Below are 19,338 nucleotides of genomic sequence, written 5' to 3' on the forward strand. Positions count from 1 at the left end.
CGCTGTCACCATGCAGCAGCTGGTTTGAAATCTGTTTTGGGCATGTCTGTGCAGAGACGTCACGATGTGTGCTGTCTTCTGTGTTTGTCATCGTGTGCACCCCGATTAAAGCAGTATTGAGATGCTTAAAAATCTGTATGGGTGTTCCCCACTGAATCCTGCTTCACTTCAACACTCAGAACCGAAAAGCACATTGTCATGCATCATGTCAAACAACCGTCACTCTCCCCTTTTGTGTCCACTTGCCATCCTCAAGGTCACGGTACAAGTTATCTCCATCCCTCCTCTCCGCCCCACACTCTGTGTCAGGGGGCACAGTGTGAGATTGTACTTGGCTCTGCTGAGTAGGAGGCTAAACTCATGTGATGTTGGAGTGAGACAAGGGGAGGGGGATGAATGGCTGTCATTCACAACAGAGGGCCCGGTTGCTGGGCAGCTGCCCTCTGCTCTGACTTCACTCAATGACTCCCGACTGATTGTCAGCTGCTGCCAGCCCTCTTCTTGCTGTCCCCTCAGTTGTGCCATTCAACACGCACGCGCACACACACACACACACACACACACACACACACACACACACACACACACACACACACACACACACACACACACACACACAGAGCCATGTACACGCCATGTACACAGATAACTCTTGGGTCGGAATTTAAATAGCCACCATTTGACACAAAATGTTTTTTTCTGATGCAAACCCTTCGGCTGGGCAAATAATCCTGTTTAACTATGATGATGACTTGTTCAGCGGATTAACTCCACAGGAGGCTGTTTTGTCTGATGGTCTTTTCTGAGTACAACACGATCCCGTTTATCAGGTGGTAATAAGCTGATTTGGTTCTTTGTTGAAGTCGATAGACAGACACTGTGCATGAATTGAAACAGAATATGGAGACTTTCAGAAGAATTTGCGAAAGATCACAGGCCCAAGTTGTTGCTCACTATCTCTTTTCTGTGGTTCTCAAAAGTGATCTCCCAAGACAAATAGTAGACAAAACTGCATCAAGATCGGGAACCTCTCTGTACAGTTTGACAAACATCAGCCACGAAAACAAACACATACAGGAGCGTAGTTTATCTAAAGGCACAGCTATTATATGTGGCTTTTTTCTTCTTGGTTTCATCTCTCTGTTAAAGAAACATGATTGATTTCGGAGAACTTTGTTCGGATGTCTTTATGTTACAATTGTCGGCGGATTTTCAAACCTTCACTTTGTAACCACTGTCGATTACCATCTTCTACAAATGGATTATTAAATAATGACCAATGTTGCATTTGGAGTGACACTGTCAGAAAGATATTTATGTAACAATGTTTATTCTTGTGGTTCAGCTCGCAGTAGTGTCCAAACTGTCCAGCATTGTCGTAAGATCACTCCTCACCTGACGGACGGGCAAAGCTTAACATTGGCAGTTCACAGCAGGAGAAAAGTGGAATCATTTCCGACTGAACCCTATGAGCTATGGACCATCTCCCTCTTTGATTGTGGGAATCTCATTTTCTCGGTTATGTTTTAAAGTCTTGGCTGGACATCCTGTATGTGGTCCGGGTTTGTTTTTTCTTTCTTCCTCAGCAATCCTCTGATCCCTGTGTCCGACTGTACTGTACATTTCCAAGTTTCATTGCATCAGTGATCGCAGCCTGCAGCAGACCTTGTGGAGCCACATTTCGGATGAAAATAAGCTGACGTCCACAGTCCACTGTCATCCGTTTAATCACACCCCACTTATATCCTTACTTACTCAACTTGCTCCACACCCACGGCGGATGATAAAAACATGCTGACACCGATGGTGGTGTCATTCCTCTGGTTGACATCCAGACACGCGCTCTGTAACTTCTACTGGAGGCAAAACAAGTATGCTTATTTTCAAGAAATTGGCAAGACTGACTCAATGTCACACAAACCGCAATAAGGGACCTAAAGGACGGTGATAGACCCACGAGAGTCGGTTTCATCTGACTGATGATTGGAACAGAATGAGGATTCCAAGCCATTAGTGGTTTTTGTTAATCGATGTTCTTTGTTTAATCACCTGTAGGGCTACACTGTCACACAATTTGCTTCCTTTACAAATGATAACTTTGACTTTTCATCAAGATGAAGAATAACAAACGTGTGAGGTCACAGACAAAGCTCCAGCACACCCACCACCCTAATTAGGACAAATGCTAATGAAGATGGATGGCTATTGCTTCATTGTGGAGGTTTGGGACATTGGTAGTGTAATTTAATCAAATTGCAGTTGCATCACATTGACTTTCTTGCAGCTGGCATGAAGTCAAGTACCAATGAATGTGCTGTTTATGTTCATGCGGCGATTGATGGGAGATCAGTCCACAGTGTGATTGACTCCAACCACCAGACAAGCGCTACAGAGAACGTTAGATGGATGGATAATTTAGGAATATGCTCACATGGGTGGAGCGTTTGCTCTTGCTGGTGTTGTTGTTGCTCTTAGTGAGGAGCATCGCTGGTTAGATTATTTGTATGAAGCAATAAGCGAAGTTGTTTTTGTGCTTGAATCATTTCCTATGGGAAACTTAATTACAGTTTTAATGCATCCCTCATCTTCTTCAGTGTCGTGGGTGTGAGCAATTGACAAATTTGATTCAATGTAATACTGATTGCTTTTTTGAAAAATAAAAAAATTCAGATTCTTTGTGTGAGTTACTTTTGTTATTATCCCATTTTATCATATGACAATAACTGACGATTTTAATCAATCGACTGTGTTTTGTTCATAACATATCAGTGATAGCAAGCTACATTAATTTTTATGAAGAATGTGTCAAAGAGTAAACCTCAGAAGGCATAATGGTGAGCACTGAGTTTTGGACCTGGGCCTTCTGTGGGTATTTAGTGACCGAATCCACCTTTTCATAATGCTGTCGTGTTCATAATCCACACGCGCGCGCGCGCGCGCACACACACACACACACACACACACACACACACACACACACACACACACACACACACACACACACACAAAAACATGTATTCTATAGCCTTAATGATGAAACCCGCGCGCGCGCGCACACACACACACACACACACACACACACACACACACACACACACACACACACACACACACACACAATCTATATCACTATGGCTACGTTCACACTGCTCAGCATGTTACTAAAGTGTTACTAAAATCAACTTTGCAGATTCAAGGACGATTGCCTGTATAGTCTCCCTTCCAAGCACTCGCTCCTGCACGCATACATATCCAATTTTTATCCACATACAAGAGGCCGATGTGCGGCATTAAAGAAGAGCAGTTCATGTATTTGAGGACATTACTAAAGCAAAAAATATGTCTTTGGATGATGGGAGGAAACCAGAGCACTCTACAAAGGAAAGAGAGAGAACACAATCCAAATGGCATTTCCCATGAATCAGCCTGCTAACTATTATGCAGAAAAGAAACCCAACAGCCAATCTGCTAAACCTATGTGTTAGTTGAGGTTTCCTCATCGGAAACATTTTCACAGCGCTTTAGTGGTCCTCGATTATTATAAGAATCAATTTGGCATTAGGTGCTGTACATCCAAGAATTGCTTCATAACCTCAGTGCTTCAGGAGCTCATCAGGAAAAGAAGCAAAGCAGACATGACACACACCATAAAAGGCCTCTTCACTTCGCTGAGATCATTCTTCTAAACTGGAATAACTAAAATAGCTTCACCCTGACGTGATTTTCTCGTCTACTACTGTCAGAGAATTGCTGCATTCTTGGTTGGTCTGTTTCTTATTCAACAGTGCGTGATAATTTAAATGGTTTCATAACAATGTATTCTGTTGCTTCCATTCAAGATGACGCATTCTGTAATTCAAACGCAAGGTTTTCAGCAAAGTTGTATCATTCAGGCGGCCCGGTAGTTGAGTGGTTAGCACGTCCACTTCACAGTGCAGAGGTACCAGGTTCAATTTGAGCTGCGGCCTTCCTGTGTAGAGTTTGCATGTTCTCCCCGTGCTTGTGTGGGTTTTCTCCGGGTCCTCCAGTTTCCTCCCACATTCCAAAAACATGCATGACAGGCTGATTGAACGCTCCAAATTGTCCCTAGGTGTGAGTGTGAGCACGAATGGTTGTTCGTTTCTGTGTGCCCTGCGATTGGCTGGCAACCGGTTCAGGGTGTCCCCCGCCTACCGCCCAAAGACAGCTGGGATAGGTTCCAACATCCCCCATGACCCTGGTGAGGATAAAACGGTTTCTGAAAATGAATGAATGAGTGGATCATCCATTCATTCATTTTCAACACAGTTTATCTTGAATAGTGTTGTGACAGCACATTTACCATTATCCTCCTTGTGTCTTGCTCACCTTTGCCCTGTTAGTCCTAGTATTCACTTTAACACCGTTTAAATCATTATAATCAAACTCAAGTTTATTACCCTCCTTGGTGGTAGCTCAGTAAGCTGTGTGAATAGCAAACAATCTATTCTGCAGCCCAATTGCACTTGGTCATGCAAGACTTCATGCAAAATGTGGTCTAGGTCTGGTTCCAAACACAGTCTCCAGCATGTGATGTGAAACCCATTCTATAATGCTCTGATAGAGCCTACATAGAAAAAAAATGCTCAGTGTAAAAAAAAAAAAAAAAGTCTTGATTAGGCCTATTGTTCTGATAGAGCCTATGTAGAGCCTATGTAGGCTCTGATAGAGCCTACATAGAAAAAAAAATGCTCAGTGTAAAAAAAAAAAAAAAAGGTCCGTAAAATCAAAATTGTCGTTTTAATGTATTAAAGACATTGAATATCTGTTGACTGAGAAACTAATGTAACACTAAAGCCGTCTGAAAAATGTAAGTTTATGGGACAATTTGGACAAAACTATAGCCACTCAGTTCCCAGAGGGCATTGTGTGGCACATTACATTTCCATTACAGTTTGTGAAGTGAAGTACAAGAAGCCATGTGTGTTTCTTTTTCATCATTAATCGTACTCACTGATTGTGGTGAGTGTGATGAAGGACATCAACACATTTTCAACAACATAAAAAGCAGGCCAAAGCTGGATAAATTCAGATTTGTTCATCCATCCATCCATCCATCCATCCATTTTCCGATCTGCTTTATCCTCACAAGGGAGCTGGGATCAAACCCGGTACCAAGGCACTGTGAGGTCGACGTGCTAACCACTCGAACACCGGGCCGACCTTGTTCTCTCATAATATAAAGAATGTGTATACAGTATTCTCCTTTCATATGATTTTGATGTAATCCGGAAATCAGTTCAAACATTTATGTTTGTTTCACCGAACAGTGGGAAGGTATGCAATTTTACAAGACCTTTTGTATGTTTGGTATTTCTTTTTCCTTTATCCAATCCAAACATCACAAAAGACCCACGGTATTATGTAACATCGCATAAATACAAATGCAGCAAGACCAGCATGTGTGTGTACCAGATGAGCTTTCACTGTCTTTGTGGCCCTCCCGTTCATTACAAGAGCTCTTTGTGCCAGCCAGATATCACGTCACAATATTTAAATAGCTGCACACGATAGTTGTGTGTTTTGTCAGCGCCACCAAGAGCGGATAGCTATGCTTGATAGAATGGCATGTGACTTGAAGATTTGCCTCAGTTTCATGTGTATCGGTAAAACGCGAACGTAGTGAAACATGAGAAACAGCGTCACTTCCACCGTCACACAAGATCTGTGTGGCTCATTGAGTGACCGATTTTCCGAACCATTCAGCGGCGGATGGGATACACACATAAGCTACTAAGTGTGAGCTCTCTTTTTCTTTCCAAGTAATGCGCACGCTTACACAGCCATCAGAGAGGGAGTTCTTGGCAGCCAGGAAGACTTCTCGCCAATTTTGGCCCCTTTTCCCCAATGCTCACCTCCACTCATTTCATGGCCAACCATGACACACCGCGAGCCTTGGCTGGATCTTTCAACCCCCCACTCCCGTCTTTCTCTTCTAAGTCAAATTTGACCCCAAGCTCCAAGGCAGCGCCCTGCGATGATAGCACGACTGGCCAGCTACCGGCCACGAATGACACAGGGATTTTGCACTTAGCACACAGGGTACTTGCTTTAAATGTTATTACTTGGGCCATGTTATTTTTAGGCGTGTAATATCTGTACGAGGGGTTAAATCAGAGATTATGACCTGAGGCTTTTTTTTTTCTTATTGGCCAGTGTTGTGACTGGTTATGACTGAATGTTATCAGTTGCTATGCAGTTACTGTGGACATTATGTTGTCACCTTTATTTCTCATACAAGATTGGGCATGGCCTGATGTTTCTCAGTAGTTAAACTAAATGGGATCAGTGACATAAGGTTAGATTATCAAGCTTTCTTGCATGCACCCAGCCCCACTTTGTATTTTTGTATATAAAGACTTTTATTCTTCAACTTCCGTGCCCTGTCTACATCAAGGTCCCCATTCTGCTCCGCATGTGACAATATGTTCTCACCACATGGACCCAGCAGAGTCAGACACAATTTCCCAAGCATTCCACGGTCAGGGAGCACTGCTCATCAGACATGAGAAACTCTTGGAGGAGGTTATGGAATCTATTCAGAACCTTTCCACCACGGTTAACACGGTGGTCATTCGGCCAATAACCATGCGCTTTCCCGCAGACGTCACCACTTGCGACAACCCATCTCTTCACTTCCAATCAGTGTGAGAGTCTCACTGGCTACTGGTTCGCCTTTTTACTGGGGACTAAAACATTCCGTCACCCAAACATTATTCCAGGGAGATGGGCTGATTCCTACTGAACTGTTCCTTTGTCTTCGAACAGCAACCTATTTGGACGATTGCGCTCAGTTGGCCTGTGTTATCAACTTGCTGTGAGGAAGAGCAGAGAGGTGGGCCAATTCCTTGTGGGAGTCAAAGTCAGAGACAGAATCCCGGTGGAACCACAGGAGCCAATCTCCGGACTCACACCGACCAATAAGTGCCATTGACGGAAGCCCAATAGAGACTCTGACACACCAGAAGGGTTCTCTTTCCTTCACTGCTTCCTATTCCGGCGGCGCACGACCTGTTGCCTCTACCCGTTCCTGTTGCAGCGGTGCACATCCTGCGGCCTCTACTCGTTCCTGTTCAATAACTCAATAACTGAAATAATTAAAGGATGCAGAAAATGGAACTTTAGTGTGGCCGCACCCTGACCACAGTTACTGTTTCAGTCCACACAGTCTATAATGAGAAGAAAAATGTTTGGGCCATCTTACTTCGATGGGTCTTTCAGAATGAAAATGCACAGCATTTTCTGCCCCAAATTTTTGCTGGATGAATTTCCGATGCATCCCTATTGAGAACAATGTCTTCATCAGATGTGATGTTACACAGTTACCACACCCACACTTCAGAAATGATTTCCATATATCACATGTCGACACTACAGTCAAACGAAAGCCAATGACAAGCCAAGCAAATCCAATAAAACTGGACAGCTGTTTATCTTTTCCATTTTAATACGCTTTGCTCTTATGTCTGCTCTCCCTATCATGGCCTCTTTTGGTGGACACAAAGTGACTTCTGTCTACTAATTTTATATTCCCTACACCGCCAATGCTCTGGACTGTTCTAAAGCATTTCTGGAGCACTCCACTATCCCTGATTTGGTTGCGGTTTGCATAGGGTTAGTGCTTGTCATTCTGGAGGAAATTAAACACTTACCTTACAGCACTGGCTGGATTTGTGTTTTATAAAGTATACTTTGTTTTTCCGGGAAGAGTCTTTTTAAGATGACTTGATTGGAGGGAGGCATTTCGTACTCCTTTTTAAAAAGTCTTCAAAATCTGTCCTGCTTGTGTGCTGATTAATCTGTTTATTGTGCCTTTTTACCAGGATATATGTTGTTATGGCTCTGGTGGGATTTGTTTTTCTGCAATGTCTGTAGTATGCTTACGTATTTATAAGAAATTAGTGGCCACAACATGAGGTTGCGTACTAGCTAAACTACACTGGTGTTCAACTCTGGTCTTCTAGGGCCGCTATCCTGCATGTTTTAGATGTTTCCCCCCTCCAAGACACCTGATTCAAAGGATCAGATCACCATCAAGCTCTGAGAAGCCGAATAACAACACTGATCATTTGAATCAGGTGTGTTGGAAGAGGAAAACACCTAAAACATGCAGGTTTGCATACCTCAAGGTCCGGAGTTTGACAGCTGTGAGCTCAAGCATTTGTATACCGATATGTAAAAGAAATTGATGCATTTTATAAACACAGAGGTATAGGGCCTTATTTTCGTGCCCAGTGCAAGTCTAGCACAAAGTGCATTCTATTCCGGTGCAAATTGGGTGGACCTTTCTCTGCCCCCACTCCACCCCCCAACCCCACAATCCACACGCACAGACACACACACTTGTGGCACCATATGGGGTGCTTTTAAAAAATATCTTAAACCTTTCACGCACCCTGTAACCTGATAAAATGATAAGCTGTCCGCTGTAGTAACCACTGTTGCAGAAAGGGTTAAAGATATTCAGAGTAGTAATAATAATTCATTCAATAAAATGATTTCTACAATGATTCAGGGGGTTCGATGCATGCGGGTGTATTTTTATTTATGAAATATGTTGACATCTACCATGTATATCAGCAGAGCACAAAATCTGCCTACCTGCTCTAGGATTAAATTCACCAACATCAGGTTACATCACCCGCACCACAACTTTGACCTGGTTTCAGCTGGTCTAAAATTTTCAGTCATCAAATTGTCAGGTGTGGCAGGGATGTATAAAAGAAAAATGTCCTCGGCCCACCGAGGCGCAGTGAGGTCTGGCAAATTCCCAAACACGGTAAACTAGACTTGCCCCAGCACGAAAATGAAAATGTGCCACTTTTTATGTCGAGGGCACGTCTGTCTGTCGAGGAAAATAAGGCCTACAGTGTTCATTTGAACAGTCACAAATTGTTCCCTGCCATGACTGGAGTTGGGACCATTGTGCATGAGTCAGTCAAAACTAAGCATCGTTAGCTTTGTCCGGGCAGATTTTTTTATATGGCTTTTGGATTAGAATGATGTACTGTATTAGAATGGCGAGTCAATGTTTTGGGTGCAGTCATGCAAATTGATGCCAGAGTTGATGCTGTTGCTGTCCTGCAGTGCACTTTGTCTCTCCACTGGCCCATAAAAGCTAATGATGGCCAACCATGAACGTGATGAGATCACTTAAGAACACCACTGTACTCATCCATCACATCCTAAACCTTGTGGTGCCTGATGGAAGTAAAAAGCCTGTCTTCTCGATGTGACCTTCAGTGTGTCAGTGCATCACTAAGGGTGGCGTGTGCAGAAACGCTGAGTCGACCTCGTCAATGGAGTGTAATTTGACCTGTTTTCATAACTAAGACTTCACTGAATTAATTTGTGGATTAGGGTAGGTTAATGGCAGTTGACATTTGAATATAGCCTCACTCCACTACTCCCTCTGCCCCCTTGAGTCCTTGACCAAATCCACACCCCTTATTAACGTGTGCGAGATGTTTATGGTACAAAAGTGCATCGTAAAGAAACTGATCTTAACCACAGCTTCTACACATGAGCATGACTTAATCATGATGGAGTGATGCAAAACACTATTTTCTTGATTCGTGCAAATCTGACCACGCCAATTATTAAAAAAAAAAAAAAAAAAAAAAAAAAAGGAGTGGTTTGTGCCATTGTCTCCATGAATACCGCTGACTTGATTCACCAGAAATCAAAGCAGCTCCTCTCATTCCCTCTAAATCAGGGGTGCCCATTATGTCGATCGCGATCGACTGGTAGATCGCGGACTGGTCCCAAGTCGATCTCGAGGGGTGAGGAGGAGAAAAAAAACCAAACAACCATTTGTGTGTATTTGTGCATGTTAGTAATATATTTTTTTTGTTAATGTACACTGCATCCTAATCATCCTATCAGTCTCATTTTCACAAAAAGTACGATAAAATAAAGCAGGTAAATCTTTGACCTACAATGGCGCGTGGCCTGCGTCACCGGAAGTTGTTAGCGCTCAGCAGTCTGCAATTGCAGCTCGTGATCAGAGCTGTTGCGCAATATCTTTTATCGTTGTCATTATTGTCATTCAGAGTTTGTTTCGTGTACAATTCACGGAGGGCACGGGCAAAGAATAGGAGGGCCGATGGTAGCACTTTAAAACGGTACGTGTGAGCTACGATAGTTAACAGGCTGCAAAAGTGTGTCACATGCCTCCGTGTCAGGCTGTTGCTCATCGTGGCGTGCGTGTGTATGTGCGTGCGCAGTAACGGATCCATTGCGGGAGGTTGGTTATCGAAAAGTCGATCTTTGGTCCAAAAAGTTGGGGCACCCCTGCTCTAAATGGAGTGTGTGAGGGGCACACTGACGGTCCTTTACATGGTGGAAGAAGAAATGGATTTGCTCGAGTCCGGCGGGAGGTTGACACGCACAAATTTCGTTGAAAAGAACTGCTGGCAGACCTCCATGGGTGGATAGTGTAAAGTTGGCCAGAGAGATCAATGATCTGCACTGTGAAGCAGAGAGTTGGGCCACCTTCCACCCCGCTTCGTTCACCACCGTGAGTGACGATCAACCAAATTTCTATCAAGACTTGTGCCTGCACTAAAATCAGTTATCCCAGGGGTAAATTCATCCTCCCCCACCTCATCTACCATGATGGTAATTTACCATAGATAACCAAGATAGCGCATGCTACCAACCAGAGCAAAGATGATTTCCATATTCAAATTAAGGAGAATGGCATTGAAATTTGCATGTCAAATAATAATGAGAAATCCATCTGTCTCATCTTTGGACCAACTAGAATAGCTTGGAAAAAAAAAAAGACATGCTGGGGATTTCCAGCCCAAATTATCATGCTCGTTCGATGAAAGGACATTAAAGACTATAAAAAAATAAATAGGTGTAACCGTTGTATCTCTAAAACTGCTGGTTAGTCCAGCAAACAAGTAATAAGATGTTTTATTATTCATGCCAACTCAACTTAATTAACCGAAGCTGAGGTTTTTATTACAACATAGCATTTGAGAGGCCAGTGTATGTTTTATTGATGTAAGTACCAGTACTCCATAGAATCATATGGTTGCATAATTTATAGCACTGGCTTGAGCTATGATTGTACAATAGTTATTGGTAGAACCTTGAAACAGCTGATTGAGTTGATCAAAAATGATTAAGTGTTTTATTAAAAGCTATTTTTTAAACAAACCCATTTGCGAATTAATCCAATATCTTGAATTTCATTAACTGAAACCAGGGGCGTCAAACTCATTTTTGTTGCTGGCCACATTGTAGTTACAGTTTCACTTGGAGGGGCGTGATGACTGTGAATTTTGTGAAACCATATCAATGTTTAATCACCTCCACAAATTACATACACAGCACACAACAAACTGATGGATACCTAGTTTTGAAATCAGAAGTCAAGAATCATGACTTTGTTTACGTTAATGTAATAAGCGGTTTGGAAACGGGAAGATGCCTGCAATATCTCCATGTTATTATGGATTACATATGACAATTTGAAAATTTTCAGACTTTAGCGAGCATCATGGTGGTTGGCCACATAAAATGATGTGGCGGGTCAGATCTGGCCCCTGGGCCTTGACTTTGACACCATGACTTAAAGTTTATAATTTGAATGTAATACAATATCAGGGACCATGCAGCCATTAACAAGACAGAACAACTTATTGTACACACATAAACACAACTCAACTCTCCGAGACTAAAATAACTTTAGGCCATGATTACACATTTATTTACTGGGAATGTGACTGGAAAATGCCACACTTGTCTTTTCAGAAGACATTTATAGCAGTGTGGGGAGACAATTTTTGTTCACTCACTCTCAGAGTGCTGCTGTTATTGCTGCCATTCATGCTTCTGCATTCCATGCATTCATCTGCATTTTCTACAACACAGTATGATGCAGTGCAGTTGTAGACCACTGTGAAAAAAAAGCACAATAATAAATGTGTTTAAATTAATCTCTGATGACCAGCAATGCCGCAAACGAAAACAATTGCGCGATCCTTGGCCAGTGTCGTAATCCTGTAACAAAGTTTTGTGGAAATTCATGACATTGTTTTTCCTAAATCCTGCAACCAAACCAGGAATTTGCACTAAACTGATCTGTTATACACCCCTGCAAACTGTGCTTCAATACCATCAAACATATTGGTAAATTAATACATCTACAACATTGCTGTTCAAGACTGAGATTTGGTGTCATATCCTGTAATTTAGTAAAAGAAGAACACATAACTCAACAATCAAAAAAAGAATGTAAACATTGTCAGTTGAACAAATCCATAGTGTATATTATATTATATTACATTATATATTAATTTTTACTGTACCAAAGAGGAAAAGCAGTGAAAAATGCATAGTTTGTACAGCACTATAAATAGTTCCCTGCCACCCCTGTGGATGATGACTAAATTGTGGTTGGCCAGATTATAGATCACCATAACAAGGATGCTCACGTATAGGTTTTGTAGCAGTCAGGTTGTTTCTCCCTTTGGGTCATGGCAGTTTGGAGAGATTCATGAGCTGAGAGCTATGAGTAGATTGTATTTTAGCAAACATGACATGTGAGATGAGCGATTAGAAGTGACTCAGAGCAGCCAGCATGCCACGAAGTCAGTCAGTCAAATGGAATTATCCCTGACCATCCAGTAGCTCTATTTGAGTTTTCAAAAGCAACTCGCCCTGAAAAAACAAACAAAAAAACAACAACAACAAAAAACACCTATTGTGTCTGTGTTCTTTCATCCAGACCAAGGAGGATCCCTCCCATATGTGAACTGGTGGGTGTGTGACATCATCACCCCCGTCTTCTTCTTGCCTCAATGCACTCTTTGCATGTGACCAATCAGCATACAGGGATATCCAGTCACGTGTTTATCACCTACCCCCCCCCACCCCCCCCCCCCCCCGCCGCCCGTCACCGGTCCAGGCAGCATCTTGTGGCGGTGAGAAAAGGAAGGAAGAAGGAGGAAGACATCAAAAGGAAAGGAGAACGGGAGGAAAATAGTAGGAGGCTCAAATCCAATTAGGAATATTTTTAGGGCCACTCGATAGAACGGTAAGTACTAAATGTTATTCACCACTCTCATCTGTCGATATAGACAGAGGCCAATGTCATGAGTATTTATTTGGTAACGTGACCTGACAGATGCCAGTGAAGATTTCCGGAATGACATCACTTTGAGTCCTTTGTTGTGTGTTCAGCCAGCCTCACCTCGCCTTGACAAGCTTTTGTCTGCATGCTTCATTCACCTTCCACAAATCATCAGTGAAAGGCTGATGACAAACAATGACTGGCATGGTGGAAAGCTGGTTGTGTTTCGTGCAGTTAGGGGGTGGTTTCATAATGTGGCTCTTGCAGTCTATTGTGAAGTCCTCAAAAGCTATTACAATCTTGACGTTTAAGCTATTCATCCTCCCTTTGATGAAACAACATGTACCTTTAATGGTTTTTCTACATTGTCTTTGTCACAATGCTTAAGTACAGAGCTCCAGACGAACTTTTTTGCGAGGAGCACAATAGTTCCTAAATTGAAATTTTAGTGAGGCACACTAGTGTAAATGTTCACAGTTCCACGGATTTTTACTGTATTACTGATAAATGGGCTGACGTGTGGTGTAGGAGTTTGTTAGCAATAAAATATATTCGAGACAAATTGTTAAAAATCAGCAAATTTCTAATGCGCAAGTAGATGAAAAATATGCTTACACTGTCTCAAATTTTAGGGGCAAAATGCCACCATTTAGGAACAGTCTGGAGCTCTGTCGTGGTCTGAAATATTCGGCCCGAATGTGGGTCACTGCACCCATGGAGCCCGATTGTGGGCAGCCTGAAGTGGTAGCATTGGTCCCCCTTACAAGTGGTTCCTACAAGATATAGTTGGCCTCATCTCAACTTATCGCATGGGTTCTGGTACCAGTCCCCTTCAGATGACTCTTAAGTTGCCTCTGATGAGAGGCACAAAACAGGTGTGGCCATTTTTAATGGCTAAGTTTCTGTTCATTGGAGTTAACCTTAGTTGACGAGCAGTTAGCCTCCTTACGCCTTTGGGTGGGGGAGCGAGTCTTGTTTGTGCATCATACCCAATTTTGGGGTACCCACCCTCTTTGGAGTGGGTGCTGGAGGGCACTCCCGCTGGGAGGCTCCCTGCTTAAACTGCTGCGACCATGACATGCATTGGGATAACCAAGAGAAGATGAATGTATGGCTAGATGGATGGCTGGATGGATGGGCGGACTGACATCAATTGACAATGGATGTGTTTGTGAGTGCGTGTTGACTTTTTACGCTAGGGTTGACTGAAACGTCTGTGTTCATATTGGCTTGAACCAGGCCTTTTAACCATAGATAGAAAAATAATAGGCCATTACAAGGTGTTTAACAGACTGAGGTCATAATATTGAATACAAATGATTGCATTAATACTTTTACAGAATTACCATCATATTTGCTAATGAAAAGCTGCAAAATTTGGCCGATACAAATCAGTCTGATTGGGTACAACAAATTACAACTTCTTTGTCAATCTTTATTTTGGAAGTACTTTCATGGACGACGGACGGTGGCAGCTATTGACCAAATAACAGTTTGCTTGCGTGTGTGTGTGTGTGTGTGTGTGTGTGTGTGTGTGTGTGTGTGTGTGTGTGTGTGTGAGAGAGAGAGAGAGAGAGAGAGAGAGAGAGAGAGAGAGAGAGAGAGAGAGAGAGAGAGAGAGGGGAGAGGGAGAGAGAGAGAGAGGGGAGAGAGAGAGAGATCAACATATGAGGGTATAGATTAGTTTGTAGGTAGTTAGGTGAGAAGTCAGGCATAAATCACCAAATACCTGTACACAGTTTTTACTGGCAATTTGTATTCCATAAATCTTATTATCATCCATCAATCAATTTTCTATAACACAAATCCTGTTCGCTGGAGCCTATCAGATGAGTCTGGGCGAAAGGCAGAGAAAAATAAATCATGACTTCCAAATGAAGAGGGAACCCTGGAACTGAAACACATATTCCTTACTGCATCATTAATTCCCTTCCCTTCTAAGGTCTCTTTTTACACATCCAGGAGCCCCCTGGGATTTGTTTCATTAGCAGACCTAAATAGAGCATCAAAGATGAAGACAAAATGTCCTTGAGGTTCTGCAATGATTAATCTTGACATGCAAGAGCATCTTAACAAATTAGAAAACCATGGAAAAGTTTAAATTGAAAAAGTGAAACTTATATACAGTATAAAAAAAAAAAATCCTGACAGTAATATGTTCTTCAAGCCCCCACTCGTCTTAACACGGCATTCTGATGAATATTGCATTTGTGGAAAATGAATTAAGCAGAAAAAGCCACTAAATTTTATCCATCCTAGGGGGCGGACATTTTGCCACTTAGTGTTGACTCAAAATGACATCACAGTGCCTCAGGGCTCAGGTTGCGAATGTCACATGACCAACACACCCTTTCTTGCTTGCTCCATTTTGTAACTCCCATCAACACACACACTCAACACTGTGAAACTAGCGGGAATTGAAAGGGAAGGCCCAGGGAAATAGAGGTGCGAACCTTACCTTGTCTCACGTTTCATTCAATTGTCATGTCATTGACGCGATTCAATATCATGATGTAATGAATACATGGAGACAAGTATAAGATTTCTTTTTGTATTAGAAAAAAAAAACACTGAGAATTTTACCTTGACATGAAATCAGAACAGAAAGAACTATCACAGTCCTGGCCCACTAGACGTGTGAACATGGTCAAGTTAACAAACAAAACATACTTTTATGCTATAATACAGTAAATTAAAGCTATAGAATAAAAGAAAAGCATTGGACAGTTCTTGAAAATGCAAAACATTGTTTCTTGCAGGTAAAAGAGGTTAAAAAAAACAAAACCCACTCAACACATGTTACAAGAGTGCATCTTGGTGCAGTGACGACATCACATCACAGCTGTTACATGACATTGTTACTAGTTTTGGGACTAATCATAATAATATTGAATTGCCAGTCCCACCCCGCCCACATCCTCCATGGTGTGACGCCCCTGAGTGAGGCTGTTTCGAATGAAACTACGTGCCATTGACCTTTCCTCTGAAACAGTCAGCACACTTATAAAGATAATCTTTATAGCTTTAAATGTCATCTGAGTTTACTGTTTGGATTTCTGGGCTACTGATGTGTGCAGTATTTTCACTAACATGAGTGCAGGTCTTGGGATGGCTGATATTACAGTAGGACAAAGTGAATCAGTAATGCATATTTCAGGCTGTGGGAAGCTGACTCATGCTACTGTTTTCCAAACCATGCATTGCTGTAATGCTATTTAAAAGTGATTGTTTGAAACATGCAATTTTCCCAAGTTGTAATCTCAGTGTTTTTTACACTTTAGCAACGGCAACTCTACAACCACAACCGACTGTGCATTGTTAGCAAACCACCATACGGGCTTTGGACTTCTGCCCAAGAATCCATCGAGGGGAACGTACACTTAAAGCTACACATTGGAGACACAATTAAGATGTAGGAGACAAAGTTTTGATTAACTATTCACGATTCAGATGCACTGTCACCGGCAATCGCATTATTATTATAATTACACCGCTACCAGTAGTAATAATAACAACAATAGTAATTATTAGCAACCGTTTCTTCCATCGCCTGTTACCTCGGACTACAGTATTGCTTTAATATGTCACCCTGACTCTGAGCAGTGTTTGCGTCATGTTGCAATGGACCAATGGGATTAGACAGTGTTTTCACGCATTGGTTTGCTCCGGCGGAAGAAGGGGTTTTAGATTCTGCCTTTCGCCTTTCAAATGACAAGGGAAGAATGTGAGCGTTCCTTTTATTTTGATGAAAGTGCAACGTCACATTTTCATCACAATTTAGTCGAGTATCACTCAATAGTTTGTTGATATGTTGTTATTTATATCCTTAATCCGTCACCCGTGCCTGCCACTCTGATGGTTTGGCCCGATTTCCCTCCGTTTCAAGTTGCTCCTGCTCCTCTGCGACTGTGGCTGCGTCTCCTGGCCTCCTCCGACCTTAACCACTCACTTTGGCGTTCTGAGAGGGAATCTGGACTAACTACCTAATATGGCCTCTTTGTCGCTACGAACGATTGGATTATAAATACACAAGTGTTGCAGGTAAGCGCGGCTGTTCCTCACTAGAAAGCCTGACACTGGATGCACGTTCACGACATTCTTCATGGCTCCTTCGGAACCGCGAACTGCACCTCTTCGCACGTTTGCCAACGTCACGCTCTGTTTATTTCCCTAAACCGGACAAACAACACAAGGACACTAGCCCGAGATACAAGTTGACATCATATAAATGAAAGTCACAGAGGTGCAGTGATGATTGGAGCGAACGTACTGTTGGCTTTCGGTCGTTTTGAGACCGGACAGGCACAGCACAGGCTTCTTTAGCTCATGTAACACATTGGGTGGCTGCTGCGGTGTTATTCACGTTAGATCTGCTTAGTGACACATGCTCCATTTGTGAATGGGTTAATTGCCTAATTATAATTTGGCCAATGACTTGACGCATGAGTCTTTGCTGGTTCGATAATATGCTATACATGCATTTTGGAATTGTCTGATTGTAGTTGGTAGTTGTGCACCACTCTAAACTACATCCACACTTAAGAGAAGTTGCTAAATTTATGTTTCTGTGTAAATCAATCTTAAAGACATTTCTTGGATTTGGTCACATTCCGAATGTGGACATAATCTTGGGGCTGGACATTCACACAATAACAACAAGCGTCATTATTTTGTCCACATTCTTTGGCTGTCATTTGTAGCTGATAATTGAATGTACTGTAGTTGTATTTACTGTATATGTTAGGGTATTTGGTTCCGAAACCAAGCCTTCAGAAGTACCCACTCACCTCATAGGTTGCATTCACAAACGTGCACATTTCCTTTGTTGAATGACTGAACATTTGATCCAGCTGTAGTCAAGAGAAAGATGGCCCATATTAAATGCATACCTTACATACATTAGCAGACATCTCGTGAAGTAAGTCTGCTAATTAGAATGGAAGAGCTTGACATACTGAACAAGTTCATCCCATGTCTCTGTCAGAATTGATTAGTACATATATTATATTTCGTTGTTCCTTTTCTTTTCATATTTACATTGAGTTGTGGTTCTGTCGAAGTCAGACTGTAATTTAAAGGTTTTGTTGCACGGAGGGACGGATGGACAGCCAGTAGCACATATTGTCCATCTTTTGAAAGGATGTTATAATGAGGGATGTCTCAAACACTTGTTTTTTTTTTTTTTGCACCCGAGTCAGTGACATGAATGTAACAGTTGGGAGTCAACATGGGTTGATTGGTCGTGCCTCCCAGGGACACCCACGGATGGTGTCATAAAAGGCGACTGTTGTTGCATTACCATGTTGGAAGCCAAATCAGTGTAGCAACAGAGTTAACCCAAACGCTGGTGCGTTTTGGCTGCCGCTGCTCAACCCGGATTGTTTTGTGTTTTTTGTTATTGTAAAGTGTCCTTGGGTGTCTTGAAAGGCGCTTATAAATATTATTAAAATGATGATATAGTAGAGGGTTGTATTGTCAAGTCGGCATTCTTAAAATGCACAGCTCTAGAGTCGCCTTGAAGTGACGTCATCATGCATCGGCGCTGCATTGATAAGCATTCCCTCTTCTCTTTTGTTAGTCAACTTACCCTGTGATGTTAGCAAATGTTTGGGCTCCTTTTTTGGTTGTTTGAAAAAACCGGTCCTGTACAACTGGTCTTAAAAAGTTGCAGCTTGAATAAACGACGTGAAATTTTGTGTGATTGTTGTTTTGTAAGAACCAGAAGTTACATTATGGAGGATAAAAACAAGCAATTGCGCTTTCATTTTGCAGTAATGACTTTTAAAAGTTGAGAAAGTTAATACATAAATAAACAAATTCATTTAAATATCAGCCAAATACACCACCATCCATCCATCCACCCACCCAGTTTGACTATAACAAATAAAAAGCAAGTAGCTTGCAGTACTTTGTATGCAGTACTTGTCAAGAAAATTCAAGCCACAAATACATTTTACAGAGATGAAAGTCCTCCGGATTTTCCCGGAATTCCGGGTTTTTCAAATTTTTATGAAAATTTCTCCGGAGAATTGAGGAAAATTTGCATAATCCAGATATTAGTTGACAACATTGAACGAAGACGCGTTTGAGTTCGTTGTATTGCTTTCACGAGCGTAGCCATATTGAGGCACTAACACTAGTAACAGTAAAGAGATTTTTGTTTGTGTAATAACAACAGAAGGCATGATGGCGTTTGACTAATGGTTTAGTAGAACGAATGGCAACTCGCAACA

General features: G+C 42.0%; 1 protein-coding gene across 16 annotated transcripts in view; it reads left to right on the top strand.

The window, feature by feature from the left end:
• The first annotated feature begins 16,788 nt into the window (after positions 1 to 16,788).
• The window catches only part of mical3a (microtubule associated monooxygenase, calponin and LIM domain containing 3a), a 58,281-nt gene continuing 55,731 nt past the window's right edge, over positions 16,789 to 19,338 (top strand). For 5 of the 16 annotated variants that reach the window (XM_019894013.1, XM_019894014.1, XM_019894019.1 and 2 more), the window contains exon 1: positions 16,791 to 17,146. The gene's annotated coding sequence lies outside the window, so the exon portion shown is untranslated. Of the gene's footprint in view, positions 17,147 to 19,338 lie in introns of all 16 variants that reach the window. The other 11 variants (XM_019894015.1, XM_019894016.1, XM_019894018.1 and 8 more) reach the window with 5 other exon arrangements.

This window comes from Hippocampus comes, unplaced genomic scaffold (assembly GCF_001891065.2).
Source record: "Hippocampus comes isolate QL1 unplaced genomic scaffold, H_comes_QL1_v1.1 scaffold104, whole genome shotgun sequence".
Lineage (NCBI taxonomy): Eukaryota > Metazoa > Chordata > Actinopteri > Syngnathiformes > Syngnathidae > Hippocampus > Hippocampus comes.